This window comes from Mustela nigripes, chromosome 2, assembly GCF_022355385.1.
Source record: "Mustela nigripes isolate SB6536 chromosome 2, MUSNIG.SB6536, whole genome shotgun sequence".
Lineage (NCBI taxonomy): Eukaryota > Metazoa > Chordata > Mammalia > Carnivora > Mustelidae > Mustela > Mustela nigripes.
The window spans coordinates 179590919-179607846 of record NC_081558.1 but is presented as its reverse complement, the minus strand read 5'-3'; positions in this window follow the sequence as shown (position 1 = coordinate 179607846).

Genomic DNA, 16928 nt, shown 5'->3' with positions numbered 1-16928 from the left:
TTTATTGTAAAAGTGACATATTTTTTCATTCTGAATTCTATATCTTTGAAGCTCTGTTTGCTCTAAATGAGAGAAGGAGTTATAGGTAACCAAAAGTATGTATTTCACACTTGCAGAATTTATATAATTTTCAGACCACATAAACAAAGAAACAAAAGGTTTTACAATGTATTTATGCAGAGAATTTCCTAAGAAAACTAAATAAAAATAAGTTTATTTGGCATTGAATATAAAAAAAATAAGCTAATTGATAGAGTCCTTGGAATATGCTGATAAAGCGTATCAACCCAGTGGCAGGTAATAAGGGGCATTGTAAAACCTCCCTGGACAAAGCAAAAAGCTTTCCCAGTAGTTTGTCATACTACATAGAATTTTACAGTTGAATCTTAGACATCATTTAATAACAGTTTTAAAATTTTTAACTCTTTGGCTGTGAAATGCAAATGAGAATGCTCCGGTTAAAACTGAGCAAAGCCAGAAAATAGACTTTTCCACTACAGTAATCTCACTTAGTACTATTAACAGTTAATTTATCAGTTTTTACAATCAGTTTCATAAACAATTATAATTTTACATAATACTGAATTGTATGGATGTATTATAATTTGACCATCTCCTTATTGCTGGGTGTTTTGTATCACCTGCTTTTCATTTTTATAAATAACAATGCAATGAATGTTTTTATACATTTTTAACACAATGCGTTTTCACAATATAATCTGTATTTCAAAATATAATCTAAATATCCTCCCAATGGTAGATTCTTAGAGGTGGGATTATTAAGTTTGTCATAACAGGTTTTTACAGGTCTTAAAAAACATTCCCAAATTGATTTTTCAAAAAAAACTTTTTTTTAAAAGAATAGTTTTATGTTCATAGCAAAATTGAGCAGAAAGTGCTGAGAGTTCCCATCTACCCCTTATACCCGAACATGCACAGTCTTCCCCACTATCAAAATCATCCACCAGATTGTTACATTTGTTACAACTGATGAATCTGCATTGACAGAATTATCACCCAAAGTCAGTTTGTATTAGAGTTCCCTCTTATATTCTATGGGTTTTGATGAATCCATAATTACTTGAATCTACCATTGTAGTGTCAGAAAAGTACAGAAAAGTTTCACAGCCCTACAAATCTTCTTGCTTTGCCTCTTCATCCTTCCCTTCTAACCTCTGGTACCACTCACCATTATTTTTTTAAAGATTTATTTATTTATTTATTTATTTGAGACAGAGTGTGCAGGAATTGGGGGGGGGGGAGGAGAGGGAGAGAAATCCTCAAGCAGACTCTCTGCTGAGCACTCCATCCTAGGACCCCAAGATCATGACCTGAGTCTCTGATACCACTTACCTTTTTATTGTCTACATAGTTTTAACTTTTCCAAGATTTCATATAGTTTGAATTTCATAGTAGGTAGCCTTTTCAGATTGTCATATTTCCCTTTAGTAATATGCACTTAAGAATCTTAAATTCTGGGTCTTTCATGCCTTGATAGCTCATTTCTTTTTAGTACTGAATAATATTTCATTGTTTTGATGTGCAACAGTTGGTTTATCCATCCATTTACTGAAGGACATCTTGTTACTTCCAAGTCTTGTCATTTGTGAATAAGGGTACTAAAAACATTTGTGTGCAGATTTTTGTGTAGACATGTTTTCAGTCCCTTAAGGTAAATACCAAGGAACGTGACTGTTAGATTGCACGGTAGGTGCATATCTAGTTTCATAAGAAATACCAGTTTTTCTAAAGTGGCTGTAGCATTTTGTATTCCCACTAGCAATGAATGAGAGTTCCTGTTGCTCCTCATTTGGTATCATCACTATTTTGGGTCTTAGCCATTCTGGTGGGTGTCCAGTGGTATCTCATTAAGTTAATTTGTAATTCCATGATAACATATGATGTTTAACATGTTTTCATATGCTAATTTGCCAATTGTATGTCTTCTTTAGTGAGGTGTCTATTCAGGTCATTTGCCCATTTTTTTAATCGGGTTGTTAGTTTTCTTTATATTGAATTTTAAGTGCTCTTTGTATATTTTAGGTAATAATCTATTTTCAGATATCTCTTTTGCAAATATTTTCTTCCAGTCTTTGGCTTAATTTTTCAAGCAATTTATTCTATTATTATTTGGTTTCAAATATCAGGAACAAGTTGAGCAAAAAATAATTATTTATTATTAAGAGACATGGAGTTTCTTGGAACTCACAAAAAAAGAAAGTCAGGCCACTGGGAGATGCTAAATAGAAAATGGGAAGCCATTTGCCAAATCTCTCTGACTTGTCTATCTCCTTTTCCTTACTCCCTGCCTGACTGATTCTCCATTTATTTTTAGATCATGTCTTAAAGCTTTTAGCCAGGTGAAAGCTTTTCAGTCTACATTTATGAGAGATACATCCTGATTGGCCATGGCTAAGGACATGTTCTAGAAGTATAACATTGTTCCTGGTGCCCAAACTTATGAATGGATTGGTTTGCACTGGAAGCAGTCAGGCATTTGCAGACAATGATGGATAGAATGTTATCTGGGAAGATGTTCTTAAAATGTGAGTGATGCTCTTCTATAATTTTACAAAAGCACCAGTAGAGTGAAATTGACAATTTTCTTGCATCTCCATGTCAGTAATAAAAAACTAAATACTTAGGCTTAAATACTAAATATTAATCTGTTAAGACAATGGCATCTTACTAATTAATTTACATTTTTATTGCTAATATGCTATTTTTCATATCTGTATTAGCTATTTGTATTTATTGTTTTGTTAATTAGCAGTATATTTCACCCCATTATTTAATATCTTTTTGTTTTATTATCAACTAGTGTGTTTTAAAATATATAAAGAATGTTAATTTTTAGTGTTTTTATTTTGATTGAAATTTTCCTAATTTCTTGTTTGTCTTTTATTTTTTTTTGAAGATTTTATTTATTAATTTGACAGAGAGAAAGAGAGATCACAAGTAGGCAGAGAGAGAGAAGGGGAAGCAGGCTCCCTGCTGAGCAGAGAGCTGGATGTGGGGCTCTATCCCAGGACTCTGGGATCATGACCTATGCTGAAGGCAGAGGTTTTAACCCACTGAGCCTAAGGCAGAGGCTGTAACCCACTGAGCCACCCAGGTGCCCCTCTTGTTTGTCTTTTAAATTTATATTGGACACTGACGTACATAATAGGTTAGGTATGAACTAAATACGTTGATCTTTTCTTTTTACATTTCTTAATAATTTCAGCTTTTTACATTTTATCTTGCCCAGTAATTTTTTTTTTAATTTATTTTTTAAAAAATTATTTGAGAGAAAGAGAGAGAGAGCATGATTTGGGGGTAGGATCAGAGGAAGAAGCAGACTCCCTGCTGAGCAGGGAGCCAGATACAGGGCTCCATCCCAGGACTCTGGTATCATGAGCTGAGTCAAAGGCAGATGCTTAATGACTGAGCCACCCAAGCACCACTTATCCAGATATTTGTTTGTTTTGTATTTTGTTATTTTGGAGTCTTTAAAAATTCCTTTTGACATTTTAAGTTGCCATATTCATTATGTTTCAAGAGTTTCTTTATAATTGCTTAGCATATTATATATATATATATATATATATATATATATACATATAATTGTAACATAATTTGAAAACTATCATATAAATAAAAAGTCTAATCAGGTCAAAGTAATAAAGGAAAATACAGCTGAAATCTTGGCCAGGCCGATTTGTTAGTTTTGTTCACTCATCGTAGCTCCTCCTCAGTGCAGCCAAGAATTTTTTTTTTTTTTAAATATACTGTTTGAGTTTTGGGCAGAATTATCATATTTTGAGAAAAACATACAAATCTATAAACATGCTATTAAGAAATAATAGCTGATTTTTCTATGTTTTTGTTTGAGCTGAAAACTATAGAATAACGATACGACATATAGATAGGTTCTGGAGCCAGACTGTCTGGACTTGAACTCAAGATTTACACTTTAGCAGCTATGTAATGACTGATAGTTAGCTTCCCCTTTCAGTGTCTCAGTGTATCTTATCCATAAAATGGAGACAATTCTAATACTCGTTTCATGGAGAGGAATGCCAGGCATGTAATAAGCTCTCAATAAATATTAGTAACCATTAATAAGTGACTTTTTATAATAGTGTTTATGCTTATTAAGTCTGCATATGTTATGGGTATTTCACTTAAATCTCACATGAATCCAGTAAGGTAGGTGCCATTGTATAGACTGAGAAACTGAGTCAGAGAGAGCCTAAAGCTTTACTAAAAGTCATATAGTCAATAGTGGAGCTGGTGTAGGAATTCAAGCTACACAATTCTGCCTTTTATTATATAAGGAAAATGTTGATATTGAGATGTATCTAAGTCTGTTCCCTATCTCCATGTACCTCTATATGCAGACTTCTTGTCACATGACTTCAGAGAGAAAACACGGGGAAAAGGATAACTCTTTAAAAGATATAGTGTTCTATCTTTTCAACATCCAGATTGCTGTATAAACCTATACGAGTATGCAGGTATATTACAAGAATAATATAGACATTGCTTCTTATGGGGCATAGGACTAACACTGCTGAATAATTTAACCCTATCTAATAATGTGTTTAATTGATATTAATAATCCTTTCCTCAAATTACAATTCAAAGCACTTCAAGCTGAATCAAATTTGTGGATATTTTAAGATTTCATCTATTTATTTGAGAGAGAGAGAAAAATCACAAGAAAGGGGCAGAAGGAGAAGTAGATTTCCCCCTGATCAGGGAGCCCTACTCAGGGCTTGATCCCAGGATCCTGAGATCATGACCTGAGCCATTATATATAAATATATATACCTATATATTTATATAAGCATATCTATATCTATGCTATATATAGTAAATACTATAGTTAACTATAGCTGTATATAGTTATAGATTATTTATAGGTATTTATATACAGATACATATATGCTGAGAGGAGAGAGAAAAGGGATAAAGGGATTGAGATGGGGGATTCCCATCAGGATATGAAAATGAATCTAAATTAATTTATTCAGATAGTCTTAGTGGCAATAAAATAGAGAATTCCCACAACTCATAACTTTTGAAAAGATGATAAATTTTACTCAAAGAAGTTTTTTAAGGAAAAGATTATACAACCATATGGCTTGAAAAGGAACTCCGTCACACTGGAAGCAGACATTATTTAAAGTGCACATCCGTCACACACGCCATGTTTGGCTCTTTATTGATTGTGAAAACAGCAATGAATGTGTGCATTATTCAGTTCATTCTTACTTAAATTCCTTCAGATCCAGAAATCAAGGTTCTTTATTGCCCAAGGAAGAGATAATGTCAATGGCTTGCAACCTTCCCGAAGATGAATGCTCTCTTAATGCTGTCTAAAGGGTAAACTCATTACTTACGGATAATAAATGTCAAGGTGAGACACTGACTTAGGAGTGATGCTCGCCCATAAGGGCCGTCTCCCCGCGGTACTACAGTCCATGGGTAGATTTATCATTGTCTCCCTCACTTAAAGAGAGTAAGTCTTGTCTAAACAATGGACTGCCGCACCTGAATTAATTTAGTTAGGAAACCTCTTTGCTCTGAGTTTCATTAGACAGCATTAACCATTAACACACGATGCACAGAGATATATTTTGAAGTGTATAAATCTTTCACAAGAGATGTTTTCTATTGGTACCTGAATTAGAAGTGATATTTTTATTCCTTCAAATCATGATGGAAAGAAAATGATTAGCTCCTCAGTAGTCTGAGTGACACACGCATATCATATGGTGTAACAAGAAATAAGTACAGAACACGGCAAATTAATTGATATTGTGCTGAGGGAGCGTGTCTCCTTTTTTCATTTAGGCATCTCAAGATGAAAGAAACAGAATGCTTTCCTTAGTTACTGCAATGAGGTTATTTAATTATAATCATCTGGCGATGGCTTAGTTCATGATACAAGATAATCTAATGTAGGGTTTGTAGAGGGAGACCAGGTAAACAGGGGTGTGAAGTGGGAGGAAGAAAGGTGTTTCATTTCCTCTGGTAGAGATCAAAGGCTATGTTTGATTATTTGGGATTGCCTCAGTGTTTTGCTGGGGTTTTTTTGGTTTTGTTTTGGTTTTTGGTGGAGAGGCAGAATATGTCAACTAAAAAAATCTAGTCATTTCTGTGTAACTCCCAAAGTTCTCATTAAAGTGAAGGCAAGCAAGACTTATTACAGATCACAGTGAAGAAAGAGAAGGCTTTCAGAAGACAGTCGTACTATGTTCTGCTTTAACACTATTCATCCTAAAATGTTATCTATACCTTTTGTATCTTCTTCCACTTATCCTTTGTTTACTTCTACTACCGTGTTTAAAAGTATAATTTATGCTGCTTTTATATTTCCTACTTATATTGCAAGACTGCCACCGGCAGATGAAATCTTTGTAAATTTCTGTATGATCACCTGAGGAGTAGAGGATCTAATGACTTAAACTTTCATAAATCTATGACTCTGAATCTTATATGGCTAAAGGTTTCTCTGTAATTCAAATGGGGAAAAAAAATGAATGGCTTGATGGATGTGGGAGAATTTAAGTGGCATTGTATATTAAATACATTGAAAAATTCCAATAATAAGGAGACATTATTTAAAAATAATACTGAGGGGACACCTGGGTGGCTCATTTAGTTAAACATCTGCCTCTGGCTCAGATCATGATCCCAGGTCCTGGGGTCAAGTCCCACTGAGTGTCAGACTCCTTGCTCCCTGGGGAGCCTGCTTCTCCCTCTGACTGGCTGGTCTCCCTGTGTTTGTTCTCTCACCCTCTCTGACAAATAAATAAATAAATAAGTAAAGTCTTTCAAAAAAAATAATAATGATGAAGACTGTTCTTGGCACATAGGCACATACTGTTTAGTACTCAATTATTAGAAAACACTATTTTTGATAATAAGACATTTCTTTCTAATATGAATTCAGATTCTGTTAGTGTTTACTGAGCATCTACCCTGTGACCCATTTGTCCTGAGTGCTTTGAAGTATGTTATTCCAACATGTTATTTAAGTGAGTGTAATTCTAATGATCTCTGAGTGATTTTAGACTAATCTCTGTCCTATATTTTCCTGACATTGTTAGATAGGTGGTTCATCAAGTATAAGTTTGTTATTTATATATCTTTATTTGAAATACTTCTTTTATATTTCTTGTAGTGTGACTCACAGAAATCTCCAATTATTTGCACTTTACCTTGAAACTAGTAATCTCTCCAAGTCCTAGAATTCTTTCGATGTAGTAACTGAACAAGACTAGAGGAAAATTCAAGTTTAGTTCTGTAATAAGCAAGTAGAATGTGTCTCTGCGGGAATAAATGGAGACAACAGATTAAGACAATATGAGAAGAATGCTTCCTCATACCCCTAATAATAGCAATTAAGTACATTGTGTGTGTGTGTATAAATATATATATTTGTGATTAATTACCTGTCTAGGTCTTAGGTCTCTGAATAAAAACAAACATAATTACATTACTCTTGACTGAACCTAGAAGTTCAAGAAAAAAAAAATGAAGGTTTCAATAAAGGGTAAATAAAATTAGAATTTCTTTCACTGAGACACCTGCCTTGCACTAGATTGATTTTGCAAATGAAAACCCTCTGTTGTACACTGAAGAAAGAACTATCTCTGAGGATAAAGCTGTTCTTCCCACGGTTCTCAGAGAACACGTAGGGTGTATAAACAAAGTGTTTCAAAAAAAGTTTTTAAAATTAGATAAGCTAACTTCTGAATCATAAAGGATGATAATCTGAGTAAAACAATGAGCTGAATGGTTAATGTTTATGACAAAATTGAACACATAAAATAAATAAAACCAGTAGGTATCATAAAACCAATGGCATTGATATTAAGATACCATGAATAAATGAAAATTAAAAAGGGAGTTTTAATCAAGTCATCTAATGGAATATAAAGTTGAATCTGACAGAATCACCCAATTACTTCACACTATAAAATAAGATCACTTAAAAGTACATTGTATATTAAATCGAATATAATTATATTTCTTTTTTTTTTTTTAGACTTTAATTTTTTATTTTTTATAAACATGTATTTTTATCCCCAGGGGTACAGGTCTGTGAATCACCAGGTTTACACACTTCACAGCACTCACCAAATCACATACCCTCCCCAATGTCCATAATCCCACCCCCTTCTCCCAAACCCCCTCCCCCCGGCAACCCTCAGTTTGTTTTGTGAGATTAAGAGTCACTTATGGTTTGTCTCCCTCCCAATCCCATCTTGTTTCATTTATTCTTCTTCTACCCACTTAAGCCTCCATGTTGTATCACCACTTCCTCATATCAGGGAGATCATCGAATATAATTATATTTCTAATGAAAAATCAAATCAGTGATTCAGAAGTCATAAATGATAAATAAATATTGATATTTATAAAATATTAAAAAACACATGACAATTACTTTTCCAAGTACATTTCCCTTTAATAAACGCATGTACTGATTAGATGCACAGCAAAATGAACATGTTTCTTACTTGTCTTAATTCTATTCTCTATATTTTCCAAGGGATCAAATAGATTGGAATGCATGAGGGGAAAAGAGAGGAGGATAAGTTAGAGGGAGTGGGGGCAGGGAGACTGAGGGATTGAAGAGGATTAATTTTGCATCATGTGTTTAAAGACCATTGGGAATCCCATTTAACGGTAGGTAGGAACAGGTGCATGGAAGATATGAAACAGAGAATGCTGGTCATGTTTCACATGTGATGGATACAAAAGCAAACTATACCATCGTAAGATTCAGTTCATTATGATGGAGATGATAAGCACAGTGTAAAATATGACAAAGAATTTTGTCTTCTTAAATTATTATTCTTAGTATTTCCTCTGCTTGTACTTGTTACCCATAACCCAGAGAGAAAATATAGGGAAATAGGGATGAAAATAGGAGAAGAACAAGTTCCTAGAATTAGTCAATTACGCAAGTTTGTAAAGCTAACCTCAGAATTCCCGTTTACAAATGATTAGTAATGGGAACAAAAGTTCTTTGGAGTTCATGGGGGCTTTGTAATATTTTAATTGCTTTTTTTATATTGAAGAGTAAAGTACAAATCATAATGGTATTGAGAAATAATGACCTAATGGAGCTTAACATATAAGCACCCAGAAAAGCCATTTCATTTTTATTCATACCTGAACTTTGGACACATACTTCTGTTTAATGAATATTGGTGTGTTAGTCAGAAAAACATCATCTGTTCAAACTCAGTTGGTAGTTTAAGGTTTCATTTTTCTATCAAACATCTTGCAAGCCAAGTGATTTCATCAGCATATTTAAATCAATGCTGAGCTCCGTAAAAGGTCACTTGTAACACTATGAAACATAAGACAGAGAAGACAAGACTTGAACCTAAAAACATTACAGTGGAATTGTTTTCTAAAAAAATCACTTTTAATATTTCATATTTACAATTTGTCAAATTCTACTAATAAGTTTAAAATCACCTGTATAAATCTCAATGTGAGAATTTCATTTTTGGTGAAAATGTTTTTAAGAATCAGTAGGAAAAGACAGTGTTATTTAATAAGTGGTCCCATGACTCTTGGCTTACTTTTGAAAAACATCAGAATAGGAGCTTTGTTTCTGAGCATATATCAAACAAGCACACGTGGATTAAGGCATCTGTTATTAAAAAAAATGCAGTCTTACAGGTAGAAGTTATAGGTGATTAAGTCATGACATAAACGGATTTTTTAAAAAAATTATTTATTTATTTGAGAGAGAGAGAGAGACAGCTGGAGAGGGAAAACAAGCTGGGGGAGTGGGAGAGGGAGAAGCAAGCTTCCCACAGAGCAGGGAGCTGGATCCCAGGACCAGGGAATCATGACCTGAGCAGAAGGCAGACGCTTAACGACTGAGCCACCCAGGCGCCCCTTAAACTGAGTTTTAAAGAAAAATAAAAGGATTGGGAAGCACATGCAGATTCAGCTATAGATGCATATTTAAAAAGGCCTTTATATCAAAATCACCAAAAGCATAAGCATATTAATTTTAATACTTTGAATTCTGGAAAAATGACAATCATATAACCTTGAAAACTTTGTTACAAATAGAAATGCTGCATAAAATAAAGGTTTCTTTATATGTGTAGCTGAGCTACAGATGGAAGGAAGGAAGGAACAAGAAAGAAAAGAAGCAAGGAAGCAAGGAAGGAAGGAAGGTAAACACTCTATATAATAGAAACCAATAGACGGGAATCTGTACCACACCTGGGTTGCTGGAATAGTCCCTTCAAGGCTTTGTTGTTGTGTTTCTGCCATATTAGAGACACAGGTATCTTTGGCTCAGAGCTCTGGGTAAGGATTGAAACTCCTTAAGGCACTGGTGTCCATCCTGAAGTCCTTGGGTCCTGCCAGGGAATCACTGCAAGTCCTCTTTTCTCCTAGTACCAACAGCACTCTGTCCTCTCAGCCTGGAGAGTCTGAAGGCTCACCATCTAGACTTTTGGAAACATAATCCAGAAAACATCTTGCCTCAAGCTTTATGAAATCACTTGAAGAGATGGAAAGCAAAGATGGAGAAAGAGAAGAGAAAATGTAAATAAACATTTCCATAAAGTATTTTACCCTAAATTCTAAGATTATTTAAAGAAGATTGCAAATGGAAAATATTTTTCGAGTTGAAGTCATTGTGAAAATTATTTATGGAGAGCTTGAGGCTGGAATTCAGCTGTGAAGAATGAGTAGTACTTGAACAGAAGGAAACACATTCTAGGCTGACAGAAATAGAAGACATAATTAGAAAAACTGCAGGGGGGGGGGGTGTTGGAAGAAACATAATAAGCAACTAGCCTGCCTTCTTGCTTGTCTTCAAGGCCACCATGACAATATCCTAATTATACTACCATTTTCAAATACCGACTTGAAACAAAAAACTTAAATCTCACTTTATCCAAATAAATAATCTTGGATGTGGAGGAGGGCTGGAACTTGTTGAATAAGTAATTGTTTAAAAAATTGGATAAGAATATAACTATTATACAATCCTCTCAACATCTCTTCATATGTACTTCTCTCCACAATAATGATTTTTACTATGTTTTTAAAATTACGTATTTGAGATGAGTAAGCCTCATGTCTGTGTCCACCTACTCCCAGGCCTCATGCACCATTTTTGGAGGAGCTAGATCTTGGAGGGGGTGCATCTGTTGATTTTAAATGGTCACTTGCAATGCTGTGTTATCCCACTTAGTGAAAGCAGAGCTTGGAGAAAGAGCAATTCTTCAATTAACATTGAGCATTAAATTCTAAAAGACTGTACTTGAAATGAATGATTTCATGGGAAGTAGAAAAGGATCAAATTTAACCCTGTTGGCTAAATGGAAATCAGGCTTCTTAGGAAGATGTGGAATACATTATGATACCTTGTGAAAGTGTGAAAGAAAGAGACAAATCAATTAAAAAACAGAAGTAACCAAAATAGGTGAAACCAAATAGAGGCAGATCTTTGTAAATTGATGCTGCATTTTTTCTTTTCCAGTGAACTGATGATCTATAGTTTTATTCAATTCACAATCCACTTTTGGCAATTGATACCAGTCTTCATGTACAGATGAGGAAATCAAGGTTCAAAAAGTTATTTTAGTCAAGTGGCAAAAATAGAATGAGTCAATGGTGGAAAAACACAGAAATGTCACTTCTGGCACTGAGTCAATAACACAACTAGTGCTATCCGAAGGCTAATTCATAGCAGCTCACACGATATTACTGAACATGACTTTCTTACTCCCTAGGTGTCTCCACTCACAAGACTTTGATGATTATCACTGGTTATCCGTTTATTAAAATAGTCTCCTTCTCTTATGATTAGGGTGACCACATAATTTATTATCCAAATATGGATAGCTTTTAGAAAAAAAGTAGTGCTTTTAAAAATTGTACTGTGTACCAGGTATGAACTAGGTAAACTGGGATACGGGGTCTGGCATGGTTGAGGAAGCAGTTATGACCCATTATAACAATTACTTGTAAGATTTATGTAGCATGACACAGAAACCCAAATGGACATGGAAGAGGTATGTTCTGACAAGGAATTTAAAAATGGATGGTGGGAATATTTAATTTGGGCATCCTGGTGAGATAGCTTATAACTGCCAGTCTAAGAATACATACAAAGTATGGTGGAGGGCAGTGACATTCACCTTCCAAAGATTAATGGGAATTAAAATAAAACTATCTACCCACCATCCAGATTGCCTACAGTGACTTAGGAAGTGACTATTTAAAAAATATTTTTAAAAATATTGATCAAAAAGAGCACGGAGTTTCTTCCTTTTATTAATTAGATTGTGAGAGCTATGTAAAATTTTATTGAATTTAATATTTGAGCAAAATATTTAAAATTTAAAACCTACAGTGTTTGATTTTTCAATTGGATGGACCTCAAAAGCATTATTCTAAGTAGAATAAGACAAAGATGATCTCACTTACATGTGGAATTAAAAAAATAGTTTCATAGATACAGAGTTTAATGGTTGTCACAGGGTGGGGGTGGAGGGTAGGTGAAATGGGTGAAGTGGGTTAAAAGATACACACTTCAGTTGCAAAATAAATAAACCAGAGCGGAAAAAATGGGGCGCCTGGGTGGCTCAGTGGGTTAAAGCCTCTGCCTTCTGCTCAGGTCATGATCCCAGGATCCTGGGATCGGGTCCCACATCCAGCTCTCTGCTCAGCAGGAAGCCTGCTTCCCCCTCTCTCTCTGGCTACTTGTGATCTGTCAAATAAATAAATAAAATCTTTAAAAAAAATAAAATAAACCATTGGCAAGTAATGTAAAGCATGGTGACTATAATTAATAATTCAGCATTACACATATGAAAGTTACTAAAAGAGTAAATCTTGAAGTTTCCCATCACAAAGAAAAAAAAGACATCATAACTATTATGGGCAGGGATGTTAAATAGACTTACCACAGTGATCATTTTGCAGTATATTTAAATAGCAGATCACTATGTCGTAAATCACCTGAAACTAATATGTTATATGACAATTATACCTCAATTACTACAAACAAAAAACAAAAATACAAAAATAATCACGACTAGGACATATGTGTTTAATTAGCCAAATAAATAAAATTTGGTTAATAATTTCTATCCATATATATTTACATCACCTTTATTTAATAACATGGGTAGGTATTTCTCCATGTCTTTAAAAAGTCTAATAAAGACATTTTAACTGTCTATATAATATTTCATCATATATATTATATTTGGTAATGTTAACTTGTTATTGAATATTTAGGACAATTTCAATATTTGACTAATTATACATATGCACTCATGAAAATTTTTGTTTATCAATATTTGTTAATGTCTATGGTTACTTCCTTAGACTATACTGTTATGAAAATGCAAATGAGTTGTTAAAAATTGAGGAACATTTTAGGAGTTGCAATACATACTGCCAAATTATATTCTCTAAGGGACCTTTAAATTTATACTTTTACTCGCTATTCAGAAGTGTGAAGTTCTCAACATACCCTTGAGAAATTGAATAATATATTCATAGAAAGAATATGGTATCTGATTATTGCATTTTGATTCATTCTTTTTCTTCTTAAGGAGGATGTTTACTGCTGGTTTATAGCATTTATCTATTGGCCATTCTTTTTTCTTTTTGCCTTTCAACTATGTAATTCTTTTGTTTGATCCGTCTTGATTTTTGATCTGAGATAAATATGGGAGAGTATCAAATGTACTGTCAATATTATTATATATGCAATTTCAGCAGTCCTCCCCTTCCGTGGATATAAATATAATTGACTAATTTTGAAGTCTGGCATATAGGAAGGAACTATGAAAAATGAGTAACATGAGTAACAATCATGCTAGCATTGCTAAAGAAAATTAAAGCCTGAAAGGACTTTGGAAGTTATCGAGACCTCCAAGAATTCAGCAAATTACTTAGATGATAGATTCTTAGTTCTGGAATGCTTTTCAGAAGCAGGCTTTCGACCTAGTCCCACAGTTCTTTTTATGAAAACTAGCATGTCGTTACCACCTGAACACTTGGCCACAGCATAGAAGTTACAGAAAAAAGAAGAGAAAGAAGGAAGTAGAGTTAGGTGGGTAGGGTTGTGGTGGGAGTGGAGGAAGAGTTAGTAGTTTACTGTCTGTTCCTTGCAGTCTTGAGATAGTATCAGAGATCTTCTCTGAGAAGTCTTCTAACAATAAATCCATCTACCACCTGGGGTTGCTGATAAAAGCTCATGATATTTGCATCTCAGAGACTTTGCATTGGTGAATCCTGAGGAGGCATGCACACATTCAGAGTCTAGTTGAACGGAGCCACCATGATAACTCGAGCAGGTGTAAGGAATTCCATCTGTGGGATGTAGAAATGAGAAGCTCTTATTTAGAAAGTGAAACAAATGTATATTTCTCAAGTGTTTGTTTAGTCTAACTAAATATTCCCTCATCTCTATTGCTTCAATAAGAAAAAATAGAAGAAAAAGAACAGGGTATGAGTATCATAATTCCTAAGTCAACCAATTCATTTCCTTCATTTGAATAATTACTCTTTGAAAGCTTCTATTTTTTGGGCTTGTTAAAAACATAGTCTTTTTTCTTTCCATTGTGGTGTCTTTTGCATTAGTCATTCCATTTTTTAGAGCATTCACTCCTCTCTGTTTTCCCCCCCCCAAATCATTTTGTGCAACAAAAGACAAATAACAACTCATTCTTTAATGGGAGTTACTTCATTTTAACAGAACTTTAAGTGTAGCAGCTTTTCAAAAATAGCACCACTCCCAGGACTCTAATATTTTGTCTTTTCTTTCAAAGGTTTGGGAAAAGTAGTACAGAAAAATAAATGACAATAAGGAGAAATCAATTCCACTAGCTACTGTGATGTTTACTTTTTTATGTTAACTTGGCTAGGTTATAGTGACTGGTGATTTAATCAAATACTGACCTAGGTCTCTATGAAGGTATTTTGTAGCTGTGGTTAACATCTACAGTTGACCTTAAGAAAAGGAGATGATCCTCAATAACGTTATTGACCTAACCCAATTAATTGAAGTCTTTAAGGGCAAAAACTGAGATTTCACAGACAAAAAGAAATTCTGCCTCAAGTCTGCAACATCAGCTTCTGCCTGAGTTTCCAATAGGCTGGCTGCGCTACAGATTTCAGACTTGCTAGACCCCACAGGCACCTGAGCCAATTCCTTTAAAGTCATGCACGTGTGCAGGCTCGCTCACACACGAGTGTGCACATACACCCACTATATGATTCTATACATCTCTTTCTGTAGAGAACCTTAACTGATACAGCTATTAACCATCATTAGTGTCCAAGATTATTGGCTAACTGAATAATCTTTACTATTTTTAAAAACAATACCTGGCTACATGTAGTATCTCTAACCAGAACTGGAAGAGAGAAAATGCACAGAAAAAGACACAATATGAAAAAACACGGTAGTCCATGAGATTGTGCCAGAATGTTTTGTATTTCAGGATTTAAAAGAGCTTGAAGTATATTTTAAAGTAAAATCATAACTAAAATTAGTCAGGTATAAATATAAAACTGAATGTACTAGCAGCATACACTAAACAAAGTGCAAATTGTATTGTATTAGAGAATTCTCTTTTTTTTTTTTTTTTAAAGATTTTATTTATTTATTTGACAGAGAGAGATCACAAGTAGGCAGAGAGGCAGGCAGAGAGAGAGAGAGGAGGAAGCAGGCTCCCTGCTGAGCAGAGAGCCCGATGTGGGACTCGATCCCAGGACCCTGAGATCATGACCTGAGCCGAAGGCAGTGGCTTAACCCACTGAGCCACCCAGGCGCCCCTATCTGTCCATAAATGGTTTCAAAGTTCACACACTTACACGGATAGTGATATATTCCAGTTGATCAGATAAGTGATTATTACTGGTGTTGTCAATAACCCAAGTAGTATCACAGTCTTAGAAAGCTGCAAATTTTATGGTGGAACAAGACAATAAATAAATGCATGATGACACAGGTTTAAGCCAAAATATTACTGTGAAAAAGGACTTGAAGTAAAAATATTAGACCATTAATGTTACCATGATACCCTACACCCCAACCCTACAAATATGTCCCTAGACTGAAGCATTCTCCAAAGCCAGTACTTAGTCCTTTCTCGTAAGTCTCAAGTCATCTACATGTTTACTTGATGTCTCATAAGACTCAAGTTATCTACATGTTTACTTGAAACATGTTTGCAGTTTCCTCTCAAATTACACATATTGCCAAAGCATTGCCATAGGTCAAATGTAACCCCAAAAATGTTGGATTTTGGGGATACAGAAGATGTCAATGAGAGAAAAATGTATTTATAGAATATATTGTTGATGTTTGAGGGAAGAACCAATTAATACTCTCGCATTTCTACATCTTGCAAAGTATTATATCAAAATATGACTAAAACTAATAAGAAAATTAGTAAATACTCCTTCTGATGGTAAAAATATTTTTTTACTATTCTGAGTGTATTTGTCTCCCTAGGTGTACTGAGTGATAGACAGAAAGGAGGGAACGTGATGTTAAGAGCACATATGGGTATTATATAAGACTGATGAATCACTGACCTCTACCTCTGAAACCAATAATACATTATGTTAATTAATTGAACTTAAATTTAAAAAATGAAATTAAAAGGAGATGTACATATATATAACTAATTTATATATATATATATATATTCACATTCTTATTCAGATTGAAACTATATATATATATAAAATGGAATACCACCCAGCCATAAAAAAGAATGAAATCTTGTCATTTGCAATGACATGAATGGAGACAGTATAATGCTAAGTGAAATAAGAGAAAGACAAATACAATATGATTTCACTCATATGTGAATGTAAGAAACAAAGTGAATGAAGAAAAAAGAGACAAACCAAAAAAT